General features: G+C 37.4%; 1 protein-coding gene across 4 annotated transcripts in view; it reads right to left on the bottom strand.

The window, feature by feature from the left end:
* The window catches only part of LOC129723839 (protein still life, isoform SIF type 1), a 431,180-nt gene extending 408,059 nt beyond the window's left edge, over window positions 1-23,121 (bottom strand). For 2 of the 4 annotated variants that reach the window (XR_008727823.1, XR_008727824.1), the window contains exon 1: window positions 22,779-23,120. The gene's annotated coding sequence lies outside the window, so the exon portion shown is untranslated. Of the gene's footprint in view, window positions 1-22,778 lie in introns of all 4 variants that reach the window. The other 2 variants (XR_008727822.1, XM_055678300.1) reach the window with 2 other exon arrangements.
* Window positions 23,122-26,069: the final 2,948 nt, after the last annotated feature.

The raw sequence follows: 26,069 nt of genomic DNA, 5'->3' as shown, positions 1-26,069 counted from the left end.
TTTGTATAATCTCTGCTTAACCCTATCTCCGCGAAATCAGCTTCCACATCGAAAAATGACATTCAAACTCTTATCACTCAGCAACCGCATGCATAATTGGCACAAACTATATTACATGTTGAAGATCAATCTGTTCTCTAACTGCTTAGAATATTTTCATCGTTAGAAATTTCCAGTGGTGGGCACCATTCCGCGAATTCGCTAATCCGCTAATTAGCGACGCTAAAATTCAGTTAGCGATTTAGCGATTTCGCTTATTTTTGAGGTGGTTAGCGAAACTGTTAGCGTCGCTAAATTTTTAGCCTTCGAAACGCTAATCGCTAATTCTCTAAATTTTGTAGAGAAGCAACAATAGAAATATTTAGAAAAACCGTGAATTGCTGATGGCGTACGTAAATTGCTTCGAAAGATGAACATACTTTACTGCGAAAGTTACTTTTGTCAGTTTTTTTACCCTAAAATGGAGTTCCAGTTATCGTACAAGCCACAGGAGCATTTTGAAGAACAAGCACAAGGTCTAGATTGAATTTTCGGCACACCAAGAACTTTGGTAAATTGCAATGCGCTTGAAATTATGAAAACGTTGGTTCTACTTTTTCGATTCAGATAATTATTGAATTTTTATGAAAACATTCCTAAGAGTATCTATTTTCAATGCAAGCTAAATAACTTTTGTTATTCTTGTTTTTACAAAATCAAATATGAATACCGTTTCGTGAACCTCTTACTGTAAATAGCTTTTAAAAGTAATTGTTTTCGTTTGTTTAACCAAAACAGATCGAAGTGGTCCAAATCTTACAAAACACGAGTAATAAATATAGCGATATAACTATTTACATATTAAAAAGTTAGCGATTACCGATTAGCGAAAGTTCCGTTAATGTGGGTTTAGCGTTTAGCGTTTAGCGATTATCAAGCTTAATTTTCCGGTTAGCGACTTAGCGATTAGCGTCGCTAAATTTTCGGTTAGCGGTGCCCACCACTGGAAATTTCGGCATCACCCGCGGGGAATGGGTTAATACTTTCGAAAAAGGCCAATAATCTGAGTTAATTTCCCTGCGAAAATCGGGAAAAATAGAGAGAGCTTAGATAAGATAACCTGCTTACGTATGAAACATAAAAACATGTCTAGTGGATTTAATTTGTTGTAGTAAATAAAATAAAATGGTTCACTAAAAATAGAGCCAAATATCGAAATTGTCTTTATACGCTTGTATAATACATACCAATAAACGAAGAAAGGAACGCATAATTCACATAGTTGCAATGCCTAAAAACAATTATTTTCAGACTCTTTTCATTTCAACATCTAAAACTCTAAAACTCAACGTCGTACGAAAAAAAAAAACAGATCAAGCGGGTCATTAGGTGGAGGCTCGTGACCGTTTATGCGTGTTGAGAATCAGGGGCATTTTCTCAAATTACAGGCCCAAAGCTGCAAAAACATGATCGCACTTATCTTAACCCAAAAAACTTTATTTTAAGAGCCACAGTGTCTTCAGTAAAGTTGTTCCATTAATTATTCTCCATTTTATAGAAGTTCTAGTTTTGTCATCAACCCACTTAACCCTCTAGTGCCCAAATTAATTTTCAGACGGACTTCGAAAAAATCACTTTGAAACTTCATAAACATTTTTTAAGTATTGATTGAAGCTTTTTAGAGGTTCAACTGAAGACCGTCTAAAGGCGGCACTGGGCACTAGAGGGTTAACAAAGAGAAGAGAATTTTACTTTTTTTCATTTTTGCATATAAAAATTCATCGTCTTCGGTAAAGTTGTAGCACATTTTATAAGAAACAAGTTTGTCGAAGACACCATATTTTCATCTGCCTATATAAATGGACTTATGTGGAGTTTTCTACAGATTGCCACTAAAAATAGGTTTTTTCAATATAACCTTTAGTAGCGATTTTCTAAAATTTTTCAATGTTTTAAAATGTTGTTTGCTATAGCAAAACAAACAATGTCTTCGAAACGAATTTGTGTACCTTGGTACTCTCGTGATGTGTGGCAACGATGTTAACCGCGAAGTAAAGAGAGGGATAGCAGCCCCAGCAGGACCTTTTACGGCTTACGTAGCCAGCATAGATTCCACAGCATGCATGACGAAATTTGCGCTCTACAGGACGCTGATTACGCCGGTGGTACTCTACGGTCATGAGTGTTGGGCGGTGAAGGAGACTAATCGGCAAGCACTTGGTGTCTTCGAGAATAAGATTCTGCGTTCAAAACTTGACAAAAACTGGAGCTGATAAGATACGGACTGGCCAAGAGGCGCGACTGTCGGAGGAGTGACCAGCGAAGATAATAATTAGCAGTGAGCTCGACAGAGGTCGGCGACTCCGAGGTAGAACCCGTACTCGTTAGATGTGTGGTGAGGACCCCGAAATTTGTTGTAGATTTTTTATGATTTTAAGCAGCTCCTGAATGCCATTCTGAGTTCATATCGATAAAATTAAAAAGTTTCAACGACTCTAGAGAACTGTTCTTGAGCACCTTCCTACTGCTGTTCCAACGATAGTTGTCCCATGTCTAAAGGAAACTCTAAGAAACTGGGACAACCATGCGTAGAACGGTAGTATAGCAGGCGCCTTCTTGATATGATGAGGGATTTATGGTTGTATTGTCGACGTTTGGAAGAATAACATCAAACATCAAGGTAATATAGTCCACTTTGACAAGCGGATGGTCATGAATTTGCATTTAAATCATTAGATATTGGAGAAACTTTTAAGCATTTATTCTCAGGCTGTTCCTCCACACAACCCGCACTAGACTTTTCCCTCACACTAAAATTCTACTTAAAAGTAAAAGCGACACACAGTTGAATGAATACTTTTCATAATTGCCAAAATTGACAGAAGTTACTAACGAGATCCGGCTTATGAGAGCAGTAGTAAGCATTTTTTTCCGTGTTGGGTATTTTCATCACTGCGACCAATTTTTTCATATTTTGAGAAATATTCCCCCTTTTTAATCTTGCTAAGTATGGATAACGTATCACTATTGGAAGTGGTCGTTACAGTCTGACCAGTAGCATTAGTCCAGTCCGGTATTATACTTCGTATGTAGCGCACAGCCGTACCGGGATTTGTTGTGCAGATTTCAGTGGGTTTCAGTAGACCTCTCTCGAAGAGCTTATATCTTTTGATAAAAATTACCGGACATCGGCATAACAGATGTTCCGAGTCTTCCTTTTCCATGCCACATAATCGACATGTATTATCTTGAAGTTTTTTTCATAACTTTCAAATGATAACGGCTCGGACAATGCCCTGTTATTAAACCAGTATACGTGCTTAGATCTTTTTCTTTAAGATCCAGCATTTTACGAGTCATAGAAACGTTCGGTGTGATGAAACGCTTCGACTGCATAACGATGAAGATGTTTGTCCAGTTGGATTCTACTTTCAGAGTTTCTCATGCTTTTAGTTCCATTCTAAGGGAACAAGCGGATAGACCACAGAAGGGTTCGGGTCCTATGAACTGCTGAGATGATCCAAGTCTTGCCAGTTCATCGGCTCTTTCGTTCCCATCTATTCTACAGTGACCAGGAACCCAATATAAGTCTACTTGATTATTGCAACCCAGTGTTTGAAGTGATTGAACACTAGGCTGTCCCAGAAAAAATCGATGTTGAAAAAGTCAAGGTGCTCAGCCCTAAATTGAAAGATAATGTTATTTATAGCATTTTTGTAGAACATTTCGACTTTCCAAAAAATCGTTTTCAGGTTGCCCAAACGTGATTTATGAAAAAATGACTTTTTCAAGCTACAAAACCACTCTTCTGTACTTTTTTCAAATCTGTTCGATTCCTACATTTTTCCATATATTTTTTTACTTTTGTGGGGTTGGTTTAAATTAGTTTATTTGACACGGCACGATACATTTTCTGTTTTACTGAGCCAAGTACAATTCGTATTAATTCTACGTTAGCAGGGAAAAGAGGAAGGCCTTTTCTTTATTCTCGCGGCCGACTACGAGCTAGTGGGGATTTAAGGTGAGAGGAGGGGAGATACAATTTTGACTTAAAACTATTTTGGAGCTTTGTTTTTCAACTGGTAGAGCAATTGTATTCTTGTTTGTTGTGGGTTCAAAATATTTGTGTAAGCATAGATGCGGGCTCTTCGTTTCCGTGTCTTCAGCATAGCATATTTGTATCCTTAATCTGACAAATAGACAAAGAAAATTTTAAATTTTAATGTCAGCGTTTTTCAGAAAGCAGTATAGCTGTGTCATGTACTGGAGATCACCGCTTCCCAGAATGTCTCTAACGGGTACGTTCGGTTGTTTTCCTCGGGCCCGAAGGGAATCTATAAGCTCGGATCTAACACCACAGTATTCGGTACACGACCAAACAACATTCTCGATGTCATGGTAGCCATCGCCACAAACGCAGTGATTACTGTCTACAAGCCCTATACGAAAGAGATGCGTGTTTAACGTGTAGTGATTGGACATAAGTCTGGACATCACGCGAATGAAGTCCCGACCGACATCCAACCCCTTGAACCATGCTTTCGTCGATACCTTAGGAAAAATGGAATGTAGCCACCGTCCCAGTTCATCTGAGTTCCATGATGATTGCCAACTGTTGAGTGTTCTCTGACGCAAAATGCTATAAAATTCATCATAAGCAATTGGTCTTTCATAAATATCGCCATCAATAGCACCCACCTTAGCAAAAGAGTCAGCCTTTTCATTACCCGGAATCGAGCAATGAGAAGGGACCCACGCTAAGGTAACCCGGTAATTTTTATCTGTTAAAGCACTTAAAAACCGCCGTATTTTCCCCAGGAAATACGGGGTGTGCTTCACAGGCTTCATCGATCGCAGAGCCTCAATGGCACTGAGACTATCTGTGAAGACGAAGTAGTGGTCTGTGGGTAGGGTTTCGATGATTCCAAGAGAGTACTGAATAGCAGCAAGTTCTGCGACGTACACGGAAGCAGGAGCATCGAGTTTGTAGGAGGCGGTAAAATTTTCGTGGAAAACACCGAAGCCAGTGGACTCATCTAGATTAGATCCGTCAGTGTAAAACCTTTTATCATAACTAACATGTTTAAACTTATTCGAAAAAATCTTAGGGATCTCTTGGGGTCGCAATTGATCCGGGATACCAGAAATGTCTTGTTTCATGGTGGTGTCGAAGAATATAGCATTATTAGAAGTATCTAAAAGTGCGACATTGGAGGAATCGTATGAAGAAGGATTAATATCTTGAGCCATATAGTCAAAATATAAAGTCATAAATCTGGATTGAGATTGAAGGTCGACCAACCTCTCGAAATTTTCAATTACTAATGGGTTCATAACTGTGCATCGAATTAGCAACCGGTAAGAGAGATTCCAAAAACGATGTTTCAACGGAAGAATACCCGCTAACACTTCAAGACTCATCGTATGGGTCGACTGCATGCAACCCAAGGCAATACGCAAACAACGATATTGTATTCTCTCTAATTTTATAATGTGCGTGTTCGCGGCGGAGCGAAAGCAGAAACAGCCGTACTCAAGAACTGACAATATCGTTGTTTGGTAAAGCCTTAGAAGGTCTCCTGGGTGGGCTCCCCTCCAGGTTCCGGTAATCGTACGAAGAAAATTAATCCTCTGTTGGCATTTTCGTGTCAGATACCTAATATGACAAGCCCAGGTGCATTTAGAGTCGAACCAGACCCCGAGATATTTAGCGACTAAAACCTGAGAGATCGTTTTACCCGTTAGTAGGAGCTGCAGCTGAGCTGGGTTATGCTTCCTAGAAAAAACGACCAACTCAGTTTTCTCCGGAGAGAATTCGATACCCAGCTTAAGAGCCCATTCAGACAAATTGTCTAAGGTATCTTGCAATGGTCCTTGCAGATCGCAAGCCTCGCTACCAGTAATGGATACAACGCTATCGTCTGCAAGTTGCCTTAGCGTGCATGAATTTGCAAGACATTCATCGATGTCATTGACGTAAAAATTATATAAGAGAGGACTTAAACATGAGCCCTGGGGAAGGCCCATGTAACTAATTCGGGAAGTTGTCGAATCGCCATGTGAGAAATACATATGCTTTTCTGACAACAAATTGAGCAAAAAGTTATCCAGATTTAGTGAAAGTCCCTGCGAATGAAGTTTCGCGCTTAAAACTTCTACAGAGACAGAGTCAAAAGCCCCCTTAATATCCAAGAACGCAGAAGCCATTTGCTCTTTTCGAGCAAATGCGAGTTGAATTTCAGTAGAAAGCAACGCTAGGCAATCGTTCGTCCCTTTGCCCCGGCGAAAGCCAAATTGAGTATCTGAAAGTAAACCGTTTGTTTCGACCCATTTGTCTAACCGTAAGAGGATCATTTTCTCCATCAATTTCCGGAGGCAAGAGAGCATCGCAATCAGCCTATATGAATTGTGATCAGAGGCAGGTTTCCCGGGTTTCCGAATAGCAATGACTTTTACCTCCCTCCAGTCATGCGGAACAATATTTAGCTCAAGAAACTTGTTAAACAAGTCCAACAAGCGTCTTTTTGCAGAGTCGGGTAGATTCTTCAACAGGTTGAATTTTATTCTATCTAACTGGAGCCTTATTGTTGCACGACAGGAGAGCCATTGAAAATTCCAACATCGAAAATGGAGGCTCTTCCGTAGTTACTATAAACGCGTCGCGAAAGGTTTTCTGTTCCGGTACAGAATCCGGACAGACCTTTTTGGCAAAATCGAGTATCCAGCGATCTGAATACTCCTCACTCTCATTCGAAACGTCACGGTTCCACATGCGCCTGGCGGTATCCCAAAGAGTGCTCATCGCTGCTTCCCTCGACAACGCGTTTACGAACCGCCGCCAGTACCCGCGTTTAGTCCTTATACGCCGCGGACCTTCGCGCGTACAGCTCAGAGCACTCTTTGTCCCACCATTTGTTGGGAGGGCGTTGTCTAATCGTTACCCCGGGTATCGGTTTCGTCTGAGCTTGCGTCGCGGCGTCGATTATCAAGCCAGCTAAGAACGCGTATTCTTCCTCCGGAGGAAGTTCCTCGTGAGTCTCGATAGATTCCGCTGTAATAGACTCATAACGCTTCCAATCAATATTACGTGTAAGGTCGTAGGAAATATTGATTGGGTTCGGGGGAGTTGAACCATTAGCAATTGATATAACGATTGGAAGATGATCACTACCGTGGGGATCGTTGATTACTTTCCACTGGCAATCTAACGCAAGTGATGTCGAGCAGAGGGATAGGTCAAGCACGCTTTCACGTGCTGGAGGATTAGGTACACGTGTCGCTTCCCCAGTATTCAAAAGTGTCATATTGAAGTCGTCGATCAAGTTACAAATTAAAGAAGATCGGTTGTCGTCGTACAGCGACCCCCATAGCGAACAGTGAGAGTTAAAATCTCCCAAAATCAAAAAAGGTGCGGGAAGCAATTCTGCTATATCAAGGAGTTGCTTCTGTTCAATCCGCGCGGATGGGGGAATATATAACGAAACAAGGCAAAGGTCTTTTCCATTCATATTCGTTTGAATGGCAACAACTTCAATATTCGAGATCGAGGGGAGGTCGATTCTGAAAAAAGAATAGCACTTTTTGATCCCTAAAAGTACCCCTCCACCGTGTGAGTCTCGATCTCGACGAATGATGTTAAAATCGTGGAAATTAAGTTGGTCATTTGAATTGAGAAAAGTTTCACAAAGCGCGAACGCATCACAATTGTATGTGTTTATCAAATGTGAAAATAAATCAAATTTGGGGATGATACTTCTGCAGTTCCACTGTAACACAGTGACAAAATTCCTAACCTCTTTCAACGTATTAGTTATCGAAAGATACGATAGCTGAAATGAGGGGCCAAGTTGCTGTGAGTTGCTTCAAAAAGGTTTTCACTGTTGGGAGAAGGGCAAGAAGAATGTTTTGAAGGGGATCTGGTATGTTGAATGTTTTAAATATCCAGTCCACAATATCAGAGAATTTTATGAACCCTGTTTCTTTTATGTCTTCTGATCGAGAAATGGGTGCACGAGGGGTTTTTGGTGCCCCAGGAAGCGGTGGGTACTCCTGGTTTGATTTGAAATTAAAACCGGGGGGTACTTGCTTCGGTTTTTCTTCACCGCTTCCTTTTTGTGTTGTCTTATTGGTCATTCCACTAGGGGTTATCTTACGACCTTTACGAGAAAGATTAGGAGAGTTGAGCATTCTCCTCTTCCTAGATCCCTCTGGCAAGGCATAGGAACACCCTTCGACGGGATCGTCAGATGTACCCTCATCGGTTGGCAAAAAGGAAAAGATGTTTCCTGTCGAGGGTGGCTCAGCCCTCTTAAGCATTTCTGCAAAAGAGCGCTTTGATCGTTCCTTAAGGGAACGCTTAATTTTTTCCTCGCGCTGTTTGTACGCGGGACATGCCGGAAGGTCATGCCGAGTTCCCTCGCAATAAAGACACTTTTCAGTATCCCCACTGCAAGCGTTCTCAGCATGATTGCCTCCGCACTTGCTACAGCGTGCCTTGTTGCAGCAGTAGGTGGCTGTGTGACCTAACTGCTTACAGTTTTGGCAATGCATGACCCGCGGTACGAACAGGCGTACAGGTAGACGAACCCTGTCCAAGCGGACGTAGTTCGGCAGCGCGGATCCGGCGAATGTTACTCGGAAGGAATCCGAAGGGAGGAATTTCTTCTTCCCTTCTTCGATGGATACTGAATGCAATTGCTTGCAATCCAGTATCTTTACACTTTGCATCAAGGGGTTTTTAAAACAGCCAACTCCATGACGCAAAATGTCATCGCCAGTGAGATTCCCCTCGGTAACCACACCGTCGATTTCTACATCCTTGGCAGGGATGTACACGCGATACTCTCTCGTGAAGAGCTCGTAGCCAGCAATTTCGTTTGCTTGCTTCAAGCTACTCACGACAACTCGCAGTTTGTTCGGCCTCACCTTCGTAATCTCGGTTACGGCCGAAAAATGTTTTGCCAGGTCTTTGCCAATTTGAATAATATTCAATGGCTTCTTTATGGGCCGGAAAAAAACAACGTAGGGACCGCCAGCGGCATCTGGGTAAGCTTTTACCCGTACTTCCGGTACTCTTGGTACAGGACTTGGCAAAGGGGAGGGCACAGGGGAAGGTTGGGGTGAGCTGATGGGAGAAATTTCAATTTCTACCCCGTTTGTTTCCACCTCCAGGAAAAGTTGCACCTGCATGTCGTCCATTTTGCGGGAGCGTTACGCTCTACCGCACACAAACGATAAATATTCGAATATGGGGGGGGGGTCAAGAAGTTGATGTTAAATTTTAAAAACAATTTTTCAATCTACAATGGATCAAATAAAAAAAAGATAGTAATACTAATTCTAATAACAATAGTAATAATAATAATAATAATAATTATAGTAATAATTTTAATAATAACAATAATAATATCAATAATAATATTAATAATATTATTATAACATAGTAATAATATTGATAATAATAGTAAAAATTCTAAAGGTAATACGTCACCGAACGTCTAAGTCACGACCTCACGGCTGATAGTAGAATTAATCGAGCGTCTCCGCAGAACAAACAATGACGATCCAGCTTCGTGTTGAGACGCAGTGGCCGTGTCCTACACGCGACCTTGTAGATGCCACTTGTAGTTGACTTCCACTCGCTCGATCGTATGATGGTCCGTGCTGCTAGCGGGGTAACAGCGGTGCGGGAGAATTATTCTTGCTGATATATCAGCTGCGTATCGAATCACTGGCGGGGTAGCCTGCCCCTACCAGTGTGCAGATGTTTCTGCCGATATATAACAGGCTATTGTTATCGCGCAGCACAAGAACTAATCGACAAAAAAACACCCGTCAATAACTCGTGTATTGTTATTTTTGACTTTTGTGGGGTTGTTTTTGAATATTTTGCATGGTTTGGTTCAGCATCGCATTCAATTATTTGACGCACAGAGCCCATTGAACATCACAAAAAAGTGAATTTTTCTAATAATTTTCAGATAAAACCCTTCAAAACACATAAATATTTTTTTTGAACAAGAACTAAAATTTTTACTGCAAAGCGGGATTCAGGACGAAAATCTACATGAAAAATGATCCAAAATGCTTCTTTTTTGTAGAAAGATGGGTGATCAATCCACCAATGAGTGAGATAAAAAATTTACTCTTTAATCACAATAAGATAGACGCAAGGTGTCTTCGACAAAGTTTTAGTTTATCTTAAAACAAGAAACTTTACCGAAGACTTCATGTTTCTATCTTATACGTATAACGAGCAACATTAAGTTTTCTATTACAAGGCACTAAATATCACAATTTTCGTTCTAACTTTTTTCGCAGATTCTTCCGAATTTTTAAACCTTCTACTAAGTTATCAGCCATCAAAAATTGTATTTGTTTACTGAAGATTATTATTTTTTATCTCCCAAAATAAAACAGTTATTTAACATATTTGTTTAAATGCATAGTTTTCCATCACATAGAAAAGTGCCAATATCTCAGCTCCCCGATAAGATATCAAGTATCTTTTTTCATGTAAATTTTCGTCGTGAATCACGCTTTGCAGTAAAAGTTTAGGTTCTTGATCAAAAAATTTTTTTATTTGTGTTTTGAAGGGCTTTGTCTAAAAATTATTAGAAAAAATATTTTTTTCGTGATGTTTAATGAGCTCTGGGAGTCAAAAACCTGAATGCAATGCTGAACTGAACCATGCAAAATATTCATAAACAACCCCACAAAAATAAAAAAATATATGGAAAAATTTAGGAATCGAACAGATTTGAAAAAAGTGCAAAAATTGGGTTTGTAGCTTGAAAAAGTCATTTTTTCAAAAATCCCGTTTGGGCAACCTGAACACAATTTTTTAGAAAGTCGAAATGTTCTACAAAAATGCTACAAATAACATTATCTTTCAATTTAGGGCTGAGCACCTTGACTTTTTCAACATCGATTTTTTTTGGGACACCCTATTGAACACACTCCCAAACTAGTTTTGAGTGCATGTCGCAGACTTCAAAGCCTCCAACGCTGCTTGACTGTCGGACATCATGCAAATATTTGAGTGTCTGTTTTTCCTGCGTAGGCATATTTCAGAACATTCTAGTATTGCTTGACTTCAGCTTGGAAGACAGTTACTTCTGCTCCCACTCGATTGTTCATTTTTGAACCATCTGGATAGAAAATGATTGATTGAGATCAGGACCACCGCGTTTCCAAACACCACGCTCAGGTTCAAACATTCGAAATCTTCTTTCAAAATTGTATCTTTTCTCCATCTAGTCTTCATTGTTGATCACTAGGGGATTGATACGAATAGTTTTTAGAATACCACGAAGACCCGTTAAGTCACCCTCAAAGAACTTTATTGATCTTTTGATCCGTAAGGCTCTCTTTTCGGCTTCTAATTGTATGAATTGATGCAGTGGAAGCATAAAAAGTAGAGCTTCCAATGCCTTGGTGGGTGTGCTTCTCATTGCCCCCGTTATTGAGAGAGTGGCTAGCCGTTGAAGTTTTTCCAACTTATCTTGTGCACATTTCCCCTTTGTTTTAGTAAGTATAGAAGATGGATAATGCTGACCAATATGTTCTGTTCTTTCTGTCCTAGTCGTTGGAGATGCAGAGAAACTCGGTCTCCGATAACAGCGATTGTAATACTTTCTTTCGTCTATAACCGACCGGAAGGACGTAACAGGTGCGCACTGTTTCCAAAGTTGTAAAAACGTGATCGAAATTGTTTTGTCCCAAAAATATTGATTTTACATCCGAAGTGTCTTCAATAAAGTTGTTCTATTAGTTAACATGCTTTTATCTATCTATTCATATGGACTTTTGTGCAGTTTTCTACAAATCACCTCTAAAAATCAATTGTTCTCAATTTTACTTTTATAATAATTTTCTACAATTTTTCAATGTTTAACCAATATTGTTAAACATTTTGCTATAACGAAACAAATAATTTCTTCGAAAGAAGTTTATATTCATCTCACATATTTCTTATTACTTTTTACTCTAAATAATTGATTCTGGAGTCGTAGTGTCTTCAGCAAAGTAGTTTTGTCAATTATACTCTATTTTATAAAAGTTAGAATTTTGAGATCACAAGTTCACCGAAAAAAGTTTATTTTTATTTCCTATTGAAGTTATTGAAGATTTTTATTAAAATAATGCAATAATTTACTTACAGATATTTACCCAGGAGATAGCGGAGAAACAAATGCCTATATCTGGATTTAATGACGATTCACTTATGCATTAAAATAGAAATGGTTCAGTCTGCAGATATTTGCAGAATTTGTAGATGTCTGTTGGTAAATTAGTGCATCATTTTAATAAACCGTCAATAGCCAAAAAAATATGAGAGGTAAAAATAAATCTTTTTTGATGAAATTGTATGTTTTATTATAGCAAACACTATTGTAGATCATTAAAAAATTGTAGTAAATCACTACTCAATGTTATGCTAAAAAAACACATTTTAAGTGGTTATCTATAGAAAAATCCACGAAAGTTAATTAAAATAGGCAAATAGAAATATGTTATCTTTCAAAAAAATGTTTCTTATAGATTGTGCTTCAACTATGCCGAGCAAATTGAATTCTTGTATGCATAAATAAAAAAAGTAAAGTTCGTTTCTCAATTTTAGGTGGATTAATCACAAAATTGTAGCCCCCATAAAATAGAGAATAATTTCTGGGTCAAAATAATTTTGAACACGTGTTTGCAGCTTTGTAAACAGTGTGTGCGGTGTCGTTATCGATCTATACAAAAACGGAAGCTACTGAATTGTTGTACATTTATATGGTAAACTAATCTTAAACAGCCATCTTACGTGGTTCTCTGCGCAGCCTCACTAGCTCGGATCTATTACTACCTGAAAATAATTACAAAATGTGCGGTTGGCAAGCTTAAGTTCAGCTAAGCACTAGAGAGGACTCTACGACGGAGTTGAAATTTGTTTCTGCATGATGTGTAAAGTGATAGATGACACCTAAAAGCCATGATGTGAAAATAACTCGTCTTTTTCACATCAAAATAAAGGAATCGCAATAGATAAAGAATAGTATAAAATTTAAATTAAATTCAGTAGCCTCATCAGAGGCGTCGCGTGGTTCATTTCGTCACATTTGCACTAAACATTTATTTAAGTTCTTTTTCCTTGAATGAAAGAAGAAAATCAAACCAAAGTGTTTGGTGCTATGAATTGAAGGGCTTTCGCTCGTATGCTTACCCACTTTTATAGGTTATGATATTTCGACAATTCCATATGTTCGTATATTAGGGAATACGGTACCTGTGCAGTGCACATGTTGCACAGGTGGACCCGACGCCACTGAGCCTCATGGTACCACTCCCTTCATTCAATACTGGCCAATGAGTTCCCAGTTGAGTTCCCAGAATTAACAAAAAAAAAAAAAAAAAAATCCTTCTAGTTAACTTCACATCTTTGGTTCCTCTATCAAAGATATGAAGTTAAATTGAGTTTGTATGGAAGATGACTTTTTTTCATTTCGAGGAAAATTCTACAAACAAACAAAAGGAGCGCCTATGGGGAATCTTCTTTCACCTTTTCTGTGCGAGCTCTTTTGGCAAACTTGGAGAGTAAGCTAAATGTAAAAGATTTTTCACTGCATCGTTGGTGAAGATACGTAGATGATATTTTTTTATTTTGAATCAGGAGGACCTTGAAAAATGGTTGAAAATTTGGAACGGTATTCATAAAAATATTCACTCTACCTCAGAAATCGAATAAAAACAACAATCTTCATTTTTGAGATGCCGAAGTCCGACCATTGAATTCGAATTTTAGTCAGATCATTGAATTCGAATTTTTTAGGGAGCTCATGCATACAAAACGGGTAATACTTCGCACTTCTAACCACTTAAAGCAAAGCTAAAGCAAAGCCTAGGTGCTACATTCCGTTTCGGAACTCGACACACAGACTTCGCAGCCAACTGTACAGGGCAATTGCAGGGCTAGCGCTACGATCCTACTGACACTAACAGTCTAATTAACATGAAAATAGCATAGGGTAAAGCAGCCTCAATCAAAAACAAGCATATGCAATTTCCATGTTCTGAAATACCTAAACCACGCTTGGTGGGATGGTTACCATAGGTACGAACTTATCACGAGGTATCTTAGTTTACAATATTAGTTTTTTACCTGGTTAAATCAATAAAGAAAGTAAAAACGAGGTTTTTTGTTATGAACATAACTCATCAGCAGAAAGTCGTGTACTAGAGAAACTACCAGCGGTTGAAAGCTCTATTGTTGTACTTTCATATGCTGGTTACCGAATCTGCATCTATCTGCTTCTTGGAAAGATACAGATATTTGAAATATGACAAAAAAATAAAAAAATAGTTCATAACTCATAGTTTTTAAACAATACGAATATACTATCCCCCAGACAATTGTGTATATTGAGCATGATTGACCGCCTGCGAATGCTACTCCGTTATTGCCAGATCAGCTGTATTTAGACAGAGAACCAAGGGATGATGCTTGGGACTAACATTCATCCTAAATGTGTAAAAACTGGTGACCTTAATCTTTCTATAAGGCAATACCAGCGCCGGGCCCAGACAATTGTGTATATTGATGCTACTAACAAATCTGTAGAACATAGTGAAGGCCTAGAAAATAGAAAATAAATATGTTCCATTGAAAAATGTATTTTGACAGGTTTTTGTTTTTTGATAAAACCTCTCTAAGTCAATTTGAGTAAAAGATACGAATTTCGTGTCTTCGGCAAAATTGGTCGTATTGGTTTTACCTATAACTTTACAAAAGACATGAAACAAAAAAATAGATTTTGCATTCCCTTTTAGGGAAATTAATCACAAATCTCATAGCACTAAAAGATGCAGAGGATCATACCTATCAATTTTAAAGACATAATAATTTTACATCCAACCTACGTGGAGTTATCAATTAAGCGCGTCAAAATGGGCTTCTAAACCACACTGTTCGTTGGAGTAAATATATAATACGTGAAGTGGGATAAAAGCAATGCTTTAAAAAGTTTAATTTTGATTTGTGTATCGTAATGTTTAGTCGTCAAATCAAGTCGTTTCAATGAACCGTAAATTTTTGCGCATTGACTATTAATGTGTGCATTCCATTCTAGGTTATTTTGAAAGATTAGCAAAGCAAAGCCTTCTGTTTATTAATACACAGAGCCCGCGGCCGACTGTTTAGCGTACAGGACAATTGCGGGGCTGGCGGTACGATTCTACTGACACCAACAGTCTCTCCCGAGCCGAGACACGAACCTACGACAACTGGCTTGTTTTTAAAGATAATTTCTAAGTTATTCACGCAACTTACAAATGTAACAGCAACGCTGTCAATAAAAATAGGTGGAGGACATGGAGGAACATTTTGTTTTGTAATTAACATAGCTTTAGTTTTACTGGGATTCATTGGTAGTAGGTTCCTTTGTGACCAAAGCATCACTTCGCGAAGATCGTGATTCAGTCTGTTTCCTATGATGGGTAATGCTAAATTATTATTAGCACGGACATAAATCTGGACATCATCAGCAAAAAGATGTATAGAGCAGTAATCGAGCACACTTGAAAAATCGTTTATGAAAAGAGAGAAAATTAGGGGTCCAAGAACTGATCCTTGTGGAACTCCTGATAAAATTGGTTGAAATGTTGACAGAACACCATTGCAGAACACTACTTGACTTCTATTACTTAGATAATTATTCATAAGATTTTCAGCTGAACTGGAAAAATCATAGAGTGATATCAATTTACCAACTAGTGCTCCGCACGACACGATTGAATGCCATGGCAAAGTCAATAAGGAGCAAGATACTAACACCATTTTTATCAATTGTTTTTGCTATATCATCATGCACTTTCAAGAGCGCAGTCTGAATACTATGCTGGTGGCGAAATCCAGATTAAAAGCAATAGAGAACATTCATTCTGTTTACAAAGGAATATATCTGGGATTCGATTAACTTCTCAAACACTTTGGAAGTAGTTGACAGTAAACTAATAAACTAAAAATAAGCTGAAAATATTTTTGAAATTACTGAGTAGAGTTGGTATGGTAAAAGAGCCACTAGCTACTTTTGATAAAAAGAAACGAATCTAAGATAGAAAATCTTACCCAACACTCACTCCACTCATATTTGCAATTTCGCAAAAGAAAATATTAAATTTGATATAGGTAGATATTATCTACACTGGAGGAAATAACTAGTTTGAAATATTTTTGGGTTCTACTTATTAATGAATTACACGAAGTTGCAAGCCCACATTGTAATAAGGTACATATTGTTTATATCAAAAAAAGTTTAGACTTTCATTTCAGGGAACATATTTCAGAACTCACGGAAACTGAGAAAGTTGTTGAAATTGGACCAAAACGTAACAACAATGTTGATCAAAATTTTAGCGGATGTCCACTAAGATACTTCTGGTTGCACCATTTCTATTGACTACATGTATTTTACTGATGAAATCTATTTTAGAGATGTTATTCATTTGGGATGATTTTATATTTTTCATTACGAATATATCGAGTAGCCGACTGCTTCAGCAGCGGCTATCTTGAGTTGGTTTTCTACAGTAGTTTAATGTAAAACTTGCCGACGAAAACCGATGTCGAATTAGTCCAATACCCTATATACAATCAATAAACAATAGCTTCTCCAAGAAGAAACAATGCAATACTAGGGTTCAAAAGTAGGTGACTTGCTTTACTGAACTAACATTATTTTTTATTACCGAATGACAAAGTTGGATCGGTTCCAATTTCATACGCTGTCTTAAGGCGGTAAACACAAACACAGACACGACTCCATTCCACAAACACGAATCCAATTCGCTGTCAACTTAAACGGCATTACACTCCAGCAGGATCAGACTGTGATTGCTCTCAGCATCATTGCATTGCACTCCACTTCACAAAATCTCAAGCTCTTGATTCGACTTTACGTTTGCCGTCGTCCGTCCGTGCCCCTCGTTAACCATCGAAACACCATCCGAGCACTGTTGGGGACAAATTCACACTTGCCTTTTGATATTAGATTTTCGTCTTCCTCTTCCATTACACTACATACTGTGTTGACTGATTTCGTTGTAAAAATTCAGGCGTTGTCCCCGCGTCAGTAGTGTGTTACTTTTTTTCTCTCCGGATGTAACTTTTTGCTGAGCAAGATCGCGCCAAATCACCGATGGTCGAATATCGACCATTTTTGATTTGAATGAAACTTTGCACACGTATTTGGCTTAGCAAACTGAGCATTTTCCACAGATGGAGCGATTTTTCACACCCATGAGTTACATTCTAAAAGGGCGTATGCCTTTTGGCAGAGGTTTTATTCGAAGCATTGTAGCCCAGAAACCATTGGTTGTATAGAAAAACTGTCTGAGAATGAGTTGTAGGGAATGAAAAATGCACCATAAAAAAATATACACTGTACAAAAAAAATTTTTTTTGACCAAAAAACATTAAAAATAAACATTAAATTTCAATTTAAAAAAAAGAGTTGAATTTTTTTCTTATTTTTTTTTTTAAAACTTGACGTTAATACGCAGTTTTAAAAAAAAAGTCCAGGATGGAAAAATGAAAAATATTTTTTTTATGGTAGATTAATTTTTTTATAAAAATTCTAATTCAAACATTTTTCAAAATATTTGTATTCTGAGGATCTTGAAAGATGCAGAGAGTCATTTTGAATCAAAAAGCTCTAGGTAGTAAACATTCTAAAGGCATCGGTTTTCGAGTTATTTTGAATTTAAGCTCAATAAATTATTAATATTTCGGAAAATACACGTATTTTTTAATTTGTCCATGGTTCTCCAGCAAAAACCATACGTTCATTGGAATGCTTCATCAAAAACATACAATTCATTCTTTGACAACAAAACGATTGGGCGAACGGTTCTCAAGGAATGAGTTAAATGTTCTAAGTGATATAAATATATATAAGAATCAAATATTTGTTTTCGAGTTTTATTATCTTAGGAACATATTTTTTTATGACATAGATACTTTACAGAACTAGTTTCACCTTATATTTTATATACATCATAAGTTTGCTCGAATGTTTTATAAAAATGTTTTATAAAATAATATGTTTGTCGTGCAACACTACCTACTTGTTTACTACTAATAACTGTTTGTAAAGTACGCAACCAATAACTACTGGGTCACCTATAATATCTGTTTTCGTATATAAATACGATTGCACTACTCCAGATGTGTTAGTAACAGTTTGCATTTTGTGAAGATGAATAAAGTGAAAATGGAATCAAGCTTACGCAAATTAAACGAAAACGTTATTGCAAAATTAAAAATATTGAACAGTCAAGCTCATTTTGATATGTCTTTATCAATTTGTGATTCGTGTAGTTATTGGAATGATAGTCAAGTCACCATTCATCCCTTCGTTGTTTACTAATCAGAATCTGGAACACTTAAGAATATTAGCTTCATCATAATATCGGAAGTACTCCATCATGATGCTGTTGCGGTTCAGGTGTTCATTGCCAAATTAATGAGTTTTTTGAAAACAACAATAGAGTTGAAAAAAGCGATATTAATGTCTGATGGAGCTGCCTCACAATATAAAAATAGAAAAAACTTTGCAACAAAATATAACGTCGATGCAGAGTGGCATTTTTTGCGACTTCTCATGGTAAAGGCCCATGCGATGCAATTGGTGGCATATTAAAACGAATGGCAGGAAATGCAAGTTTAGCTAAAGAACATGAACATCCCATTACAAGCGCAAAAGAATTGTATGATTGTAATAAAAATTCATCAAAAATGTCATTTAGTTGGGTATCATATGAAGAATATGAACAAGGAGTAACAGAATGGAGCAATATTTTCAAAAAATCTATAATGATAGCTGCCACACAAAGTATTACTCTTTTGTTCCGACTTCAGAAAATAAGATACAAACGAAGCTGTTTTCAAAAGATGACGAATCATTTACTTATGATGTATATAAAATATAAGGTGAAACTAGTTCTGTAAAGTATCTATGTCATAAAAAATATGTTTCTAAGATAATAAAACTCGAAAACAAATATTTGATTCTTATATATATTTATATCACTTAGAACATTTAACTCATTACTTGAGAACCGTTCGCCCAATCGTTTTGTTGTCAAAGAATGAATTGTATGTTTTTGATGAAGCATTTCAATGAACGTATGGTTTTTGCTGGAGAACCCATGGACAAATTAAGAGAAACGTGTATTTTCCTAAATAATTATGATTTTTCGAGCTTAAATTAGAAATAACTCGAAAACCAATGCCTTTAGAATGTTTACTACCAAGAGCTTTTTGATTCAAAATGACTTTCTGCATCTTTTAAGATCATGAAATGTTTAAATTAGTATTTAAAAAAAAAAAATTAATCTAGCATAAAAAAATTATTTTTCATTTTTCCATCCTGGACTTTTTTCTAAAAGTTGCGTATTAACGTCAAGTTTCTTTAAAAAAAAAATAAGAAAAAAATTCAACTCTTTTTTTTTCAAATTGAAATTTAATGTTTATTTTTAATGTTTTTTGGTCAAAAAAAATTGTTTTTTTGTACAGTGTATATTTGTTTTATGGTGCATTTTTAATTCCCTACAACTCATTCTCCGACAATTTTTCTATACAACCAACGGTTTCTGGGCTACAATGCTTCGAATAAAACCTATGCCAAAAGGCATACGCCCTTTTAGAATGTAACTCATGGGTGTAAAAAATCTCTCCACCTGTGAAAAATGCTCAGTTTGCTAAGCCAAATACGTGTGCAAAGTTTCATTCAAATCAAAAATGGTCGATTAAATTTTCGCGTATTTCCAGGCGATTTGAAATGATTTTGCTCTGCTGCATCATCATTACGACAATTTTACAACCTCTCGAAACATGTTGTTTGCTATCGAATCTGCCGCTCTAAACTCAATTAAATGTTTTTTTTTTTGCTGGGTGAGAGTTAGAATGGTTTTTCACTTCCACTGTCAGTTTTCCCTGCACGACCTTATCGAGTAGGAAACGGCTGGTGCACGCCAATGACTAATGCAAAAGTTCAATTTTTAATTCAAAATCTTGCCAGTCAGAATGTAATACTGAAACATAATCCCGTTTAAGTCATTTCCGCAGTTTGACTGAAGAACCTCTAGCGGCGTGGTGAAAAACCGCGCGAAAATTGCTAATCTGAGTGGCCGTTTACTTACTACTACCGCGACTAGTGCATCTTACGGATGGGAGGAAGTCGCCCAGCTAAAATAACAACAGTCTGTCTGAGCAAGAGCAATGAAAAGAGAAAGACTATTGACTATATTAGAAGAGCGAAACAGTGCGAAAGTGGAAAACGTAGTTAAGGTAACGGACTTTGGGAAAATCGTCCGGCAACATTCGACAGTCAATTCGGATGACTTTGGTCCGGTAGGAGTGAATCGAATCGTATGACACGTACACACACACACGTTTGGCACGTAATTGCATCATAACCGAGTTGCAGTGGGTGGAGCGGTACAGTTTTAGTTGCACAGTGCAGCACGCACCGACTGGAAGTGAAGATTGATTGACTGCGTTCTGATGTTAAAAAGGTTGATGCAAAATTGACACCTGTTACAATGTAGGTAGGTTAATTTTCACATAGCAAGGCTGGTTTAGATGTTGTAATGATGTGCATTAGAAATTTGTTTCAGATTAGAAGAGAAAAATGTGTTGCAACTGGTCAGAATAGAGCGAAGACCGTCCCAGGAAGTAATAACACGTTTCAAATGACTGAAAGGGTAAACGAATGTCTTAGATGTCACGTGTTAAGAGCATTATCATAATCTCTCAACAATATTGTCAATAATGTTGTCTTTAGTATTTTAACTTGTAAGATTTCGACAATACCTTTTCACTGGAAACTTATAGCATTTCTTCGTGAAATTGGGATGTGTAAGAGCAATTTTTGAGTGACTGCAAATTTTTGATTCCAAGTGAAGCTTTGTTACGCAATTGATTCACGGACAAAGATTCAACAATTGAGTTGAGCAAAACTCATTGTAGCTGACTGCATACAAGCCTGCGAATATACTTGTATCCGCTACTTGCATGCAAACGCTCAGTTGACTTGCTCTTGCAAAGAAATAAGGAATGAATTTGAAGGTAATGAGGTGATAGTCGGGAACGTCTTTATTTTGGTATAGGATATTATCAAAGTATTGTGGTTTAGAAACTTTTGGTTGTTGTCTGAGAATGATTTGTTGTTTTTTTTTAATATTAGGTTCGGAGAGTTCAAGATTTTTTTATGAAAATACGCTTTCTATGTAAGCAATTTGGTGTTCTCTAGCAACAAACATAAACAAACATTGTTAAAATGTACAATAAATTCCGTTTCAGGCAGTTTTTTGTACAACAAACGGTTGTTGTCGTACAATGCGTTGAATAAAGTTTGTGCCAAAATACATACGCCCCTTTTAGAAAACTACTATTGAGTCTAAAAATAATTTCACCCGCAGAAAACACACAACTTGCTCAGTCAGATACGTGTGCAAATTGATTTCACTCTCAAGGGTTGTTGCTTGATGAAATCGTAGCTGAGATAATAATAAAGAACGAACACGATATTAGCGATTTTCCAAACACGGACATCAGTAACATTAGTGCACAGAACTGTATTTTCTTAGGTTTGAAAATTTAATAGAAGGTAAATATTTCCGGTTACGGTGCACTTCGGTATCAAATATTTCTACACCAAATTAAAATTATTAAATTTCTTTTCGAATATAATATGTTTTTTTTTGCAAGAGAAATGGTGTCATGAGTGTATGCCACATTAAGGAACACTCCTTGAAGAAGGCCACCACGAGCAGCCGAAAGTCGGGAAATTTCAAATAATTTGAGTTAAGTTTTCATGTTATTAGTTTTCTGAAGATAATGTTAGATAATCTTAAAATTCTACTCTAAATATTCTGGGCATCAGGCGAAATATGTAGAAAAAGTAAATTAGTCATAAGGAGAGCAGAGGTGAATTGGAACAGCAGTGGTGAATTGTAACATTACAGTAGTTTTTATTATTGATTCTGGTATAAGAAGCCTCATATCAATTATAATTAATGTGATATCAGAAAAAAAAATTCATTTTGCCCCTTCCATATGTAATTTAACGGGGATAATGCGAGGACTAAATACATGTACTTTCTCTCGCATATAATTCTGGTCAGCATTTGATTCCGATCAACGATCAAAAAACAATCCCTATCAAGAACAGAAACTGCCCGGTATTAAACGTGATAACGCTATCCAATTTCAAGATACTAATTGACCGTCATTCGTCAGAACACTTCGAATCCATAGGATCTAAATAACCTTCGGTCCGGTGCGTGTCCGGCGTGTGTATCCAATATGAACCAACCGGGTAAACGGGCCTGGTGCTGCTTACTGGTTATATCCGAATATTGCCCTCGCTTTCTCACTAGCCGAAGTCGGAGATGCTGCTGCCGCTCCTTTCCTGTGTTTTTATTTCACTTCCACTTAGCGAAGACGACGGCGTCGTAGTGACGCCCTGCACAGCCAGTGCGAGAGCAGGTCTTCTTGCTTGCTATCCCCCAGTGACGTCCTTCAGCGGAATTCGCGATGAAACGCGACACGTGACGTCTTCTTTTATTATGTCGCTGTTTGATCTTCCTGCACGGGTCGAGCTGAAGTTTTGCCCAATCTGTTGTCACTAATTTGCCAGCCAGCTTCCGCAATTCACTTTCGAATCATTGTTAACTGTGTAATGACGCAACCGATTTCTCACACCGGAAGCTGCCCAACCCAGATTAAAAATAAAACATCCAGTGCCAGTGCCCACCTCTGAACCGCACACACTAACTGCTTCTAGTGTATTCCATTGACTTTGGCCCGGTGATGGAGAAGAGCCCTTGGCCAGAATATTGCTCAGGTCCACCCAGATTTTACTTGTAGTGATTCCCTGTTAACACTGCAGGCACGATTTTCCAGCGGTTATCAAACTCACTACACTAACGTACCTACGCTAGCACCGATGGACGACTTAATTGTGTGTTCCTTTCTGCACCTATAAGCTGCCTTTTCCTGCTATTATCCGTGATACACCCAAAAAGCACACACGAACGGCCAAACCCGGATTCGCACGTCTGGAGCTCGCGAGCGCTTCGATAGGATTATTTATTTAGGTTCGAAACGATGGGCGACCAAGCCTGATATTTCCCCTGCATCGTTGTTGACTCGGAAAATGCTGCTCCGCGTTTTCTATGGTCGCTCTCCGCTGCTGGTGTGCTGGCTCTCTAATAATGGTTCGTGTGTTGTACCTATCCTTCCTGCTGTTGCTTCTGGGGCGTGTGCAAGAGGAGAGGAAACCATTTCAGATCGGAAATGATAGGGAAAATTTGCTCTCTGCTCTAGCCGATTGTTTGATTAATCAGTGGGAAAAGTGTCCCCAAACTGCGGACAGTGTTGTCATAGAGCATGCTTGTTTTGGGTAGTTTGATTCGACATGAGTATTAAAGAATAGACAACAAATGAATTAAAAGAAAAACAAGCACTTTTCAACTTGGTTTTAGCTAGTGCTTTTTTTCATTTACGTTTTGAAATGGCAAGCAATTTTTTTTTATGAATGCTGAGTTTTCTGACGAATAATACTGTGTACTTTTTAAAAACCATAAATTAGTAGCAATTTTGTTTTTTTATCATTCATGTCAGTTAATAAACTGTTATTGCCTGTTTGTGTTTATGATTTTGTGAATTTTAATCAAACATTTATTCGTCCTGAGAAAGACGCAAGCAGTATTATTGCGCTCTTTTTGCTCTGACTCGGGTACCTCTCGGCTAATTTTACTTTACGAACTAATTTCATTTTTTGTCATATTGACTTACATTTTAAGTTTAGTGAAGCGGGCAATGTATGTAGTTTCGCGGGAATGCGAAGATGAACGGGAATAGAACGTGTGACTAGAATTAGAAATTTTTTTCTAATTCTAGTCACACCTTCTATTCCCGTTCATCTTCGCATTCTCGCGAAACTACATACATTGCCCGCTTTACCTCTCAGCTATCAACATGAAATGAGGGATGTGTTTTTTCGCACTCCGATTATATAGGTAGTCAAACGTCATTACGTTACGCCACGCAAAATATAGGACGAGATATTTTGAAAAATGGGCGGAATCCTTTACAACGTGAGTTATGTACAAGAATTATATACGAAAGGTTTACTCTATCTTCATCGAGACTGTCTTATTCTGCTAAGAACATTATTGGCCGAGAGACATTTTTATTATATTTTGGCATTGAAATTAAAATAATCGAAAGATAAAGAAAAAATACTTAAAAATTCATGCTGATTTTCAAAAAATATTCAGAGTTGTAGTTAGGCAAAAGTTTACCTATTATCGTTAACTTGTTCATACGAGCTTATCGATGTTTCCAATCCATCGCTCCATTCCCGCTCACATCCTTCTGTATGAATGGATATGAATGTGAAATTTCCTTCAATTTTTAATAACGTCACTACTTCAAGATGACAGGATTTTTGTTCAGATATTTGCAGATTGTAAATGAGAAATAATATCCTATTCAGGCTTGATTTCTAAAGTAATAATGCCATAAAAAACTGCATGATCGTTTCTATCCTTGTTTATCAGAAATGCGTAATTTGTTTTTGACGCTGTTTAGTCAAATCTAATTTAACTTTATTTTGTTTAACCCTTTCCCGCACATGGTGACTCTAGAGCACCAATAATTATAATCATCATATCTTAACACAAAATAGTTTGTTGTGCTTACGATTGTTCCATAAACTTTTATATGCTGCCTCAGAGCATCACAGGGCATTTTCTTTAAAATACTACAGTTGACAGTAATTTTAGTTATTCTACGAAGTGTTCAGCTTGAATTTTCTCGTGAAGCTATAAATTTTAATAATAAACCTTGTGAGCGGGAGAGGGTTAAGTTTGGCTGTTTGTTTTGCAAAATTTCGCAGGTTTTTTTTTTTCAATACTATAGCAGCACTGACCCTAATGTTATTTTTCTTAAAGTAGTAAACTTCAATTGTGTGATTTATCTACTGCCTATAATCGCATACCAGTCCCATATGGATTTTTATCGTTTTTGAGTTAAATATAAGATTCCATCTATTTCTTGCTCTGCTATCGATTAAGGAAACAAAAAAGTATGTTTTATTTGAAAAAAGTCAGAAAAAAGGCGAGGTCGAATTGTCCCATCTTAAAAATAATCGCATATCAGTCCCACCAACTGTTTTTCCTGAGTATGACCATTTTTTTTGCTTCAATCCATACAACAATAATTGGTGCTGTTTTTTAAGCTTTTTACTGTTAAAAAATCATCAAATAATCAATACATGCAAGTTTGTTTCAAATAAATTCCACACAAAAGTTAATTTCAATTATACACTGAAACTGCTACTTTTTCTGAAAGTTCGTTCACGAAAGGTTGTTGGTTTCGTCAATCAGTGGGATAATAGCCTCGAGCAATGTTGCTTTCTGTAAAAAGTTAATTTCCTGTGGACGAGCTGCTCACTTCAAATGATCATTCAAGTTGAAACTATTAGAACTCAGAAGAAATCGTTTTTAGTTGCTTAGTTAAAAACAGCTTGTGTCTCTTTTCATCGCTGTCGTCATCCGTCAAGTCACTGTTGTAATGAAATTGGAAACTTCCTTTTCTCAATACCACTTTTCCAATATGCTGAATGTAGGGGCTAATGCGGAAACATTTTATTCAGCACGTATTGCGAAACACTGAATATGGAAGAAAGAAAATTATTCAGTAGTAAATGCAAGACTTCAACCATTTTCAACGACGACCTTAAAGTCATGGTTTGTAATGGGTGGACGTCTCCGCCATTCTCCATGCAGCATATTTAGAAGCTGTCTGCTGCCATAAATGTCTGCCCATATTCAAAACACTTGAAAAAATATGACTACTCTTACACCGAGCGGGTAATAGTGAGACTGGTATGCGATTATTTTGCTACTCGATGGCTTAAATAATCGCATATCAGTCTCTTCCTTATTTTTTATTGTAGTTTTCACGAAAAAGGCAATTCTTCAATGAAGAAGTTATGATTAAGATCTTTTTCATTATATTATATCGAAAAAATAAGAAT

This window comes from Wyeomyia smithii, chromosome 2 (genome assembly GCF_029784165.1).
Source record: "Wyeomyia smithii strain HCP4-BCI-WySm-NY-G18 chromosome 2, ASM2978416v1, whole genome shotgun sequence".
Lineage (NCBI taxonomy): Eukaryota > Metazoa > Arthropoda > Insecta > Diptera > Culicidae > Wyeomyia > Wyeomyia smithii.
The sequence above is the reverse complement of the archived record's forward strand: the minus strand, read 5'-3'. Positions and strand labels throughout refer to the sequence as shown.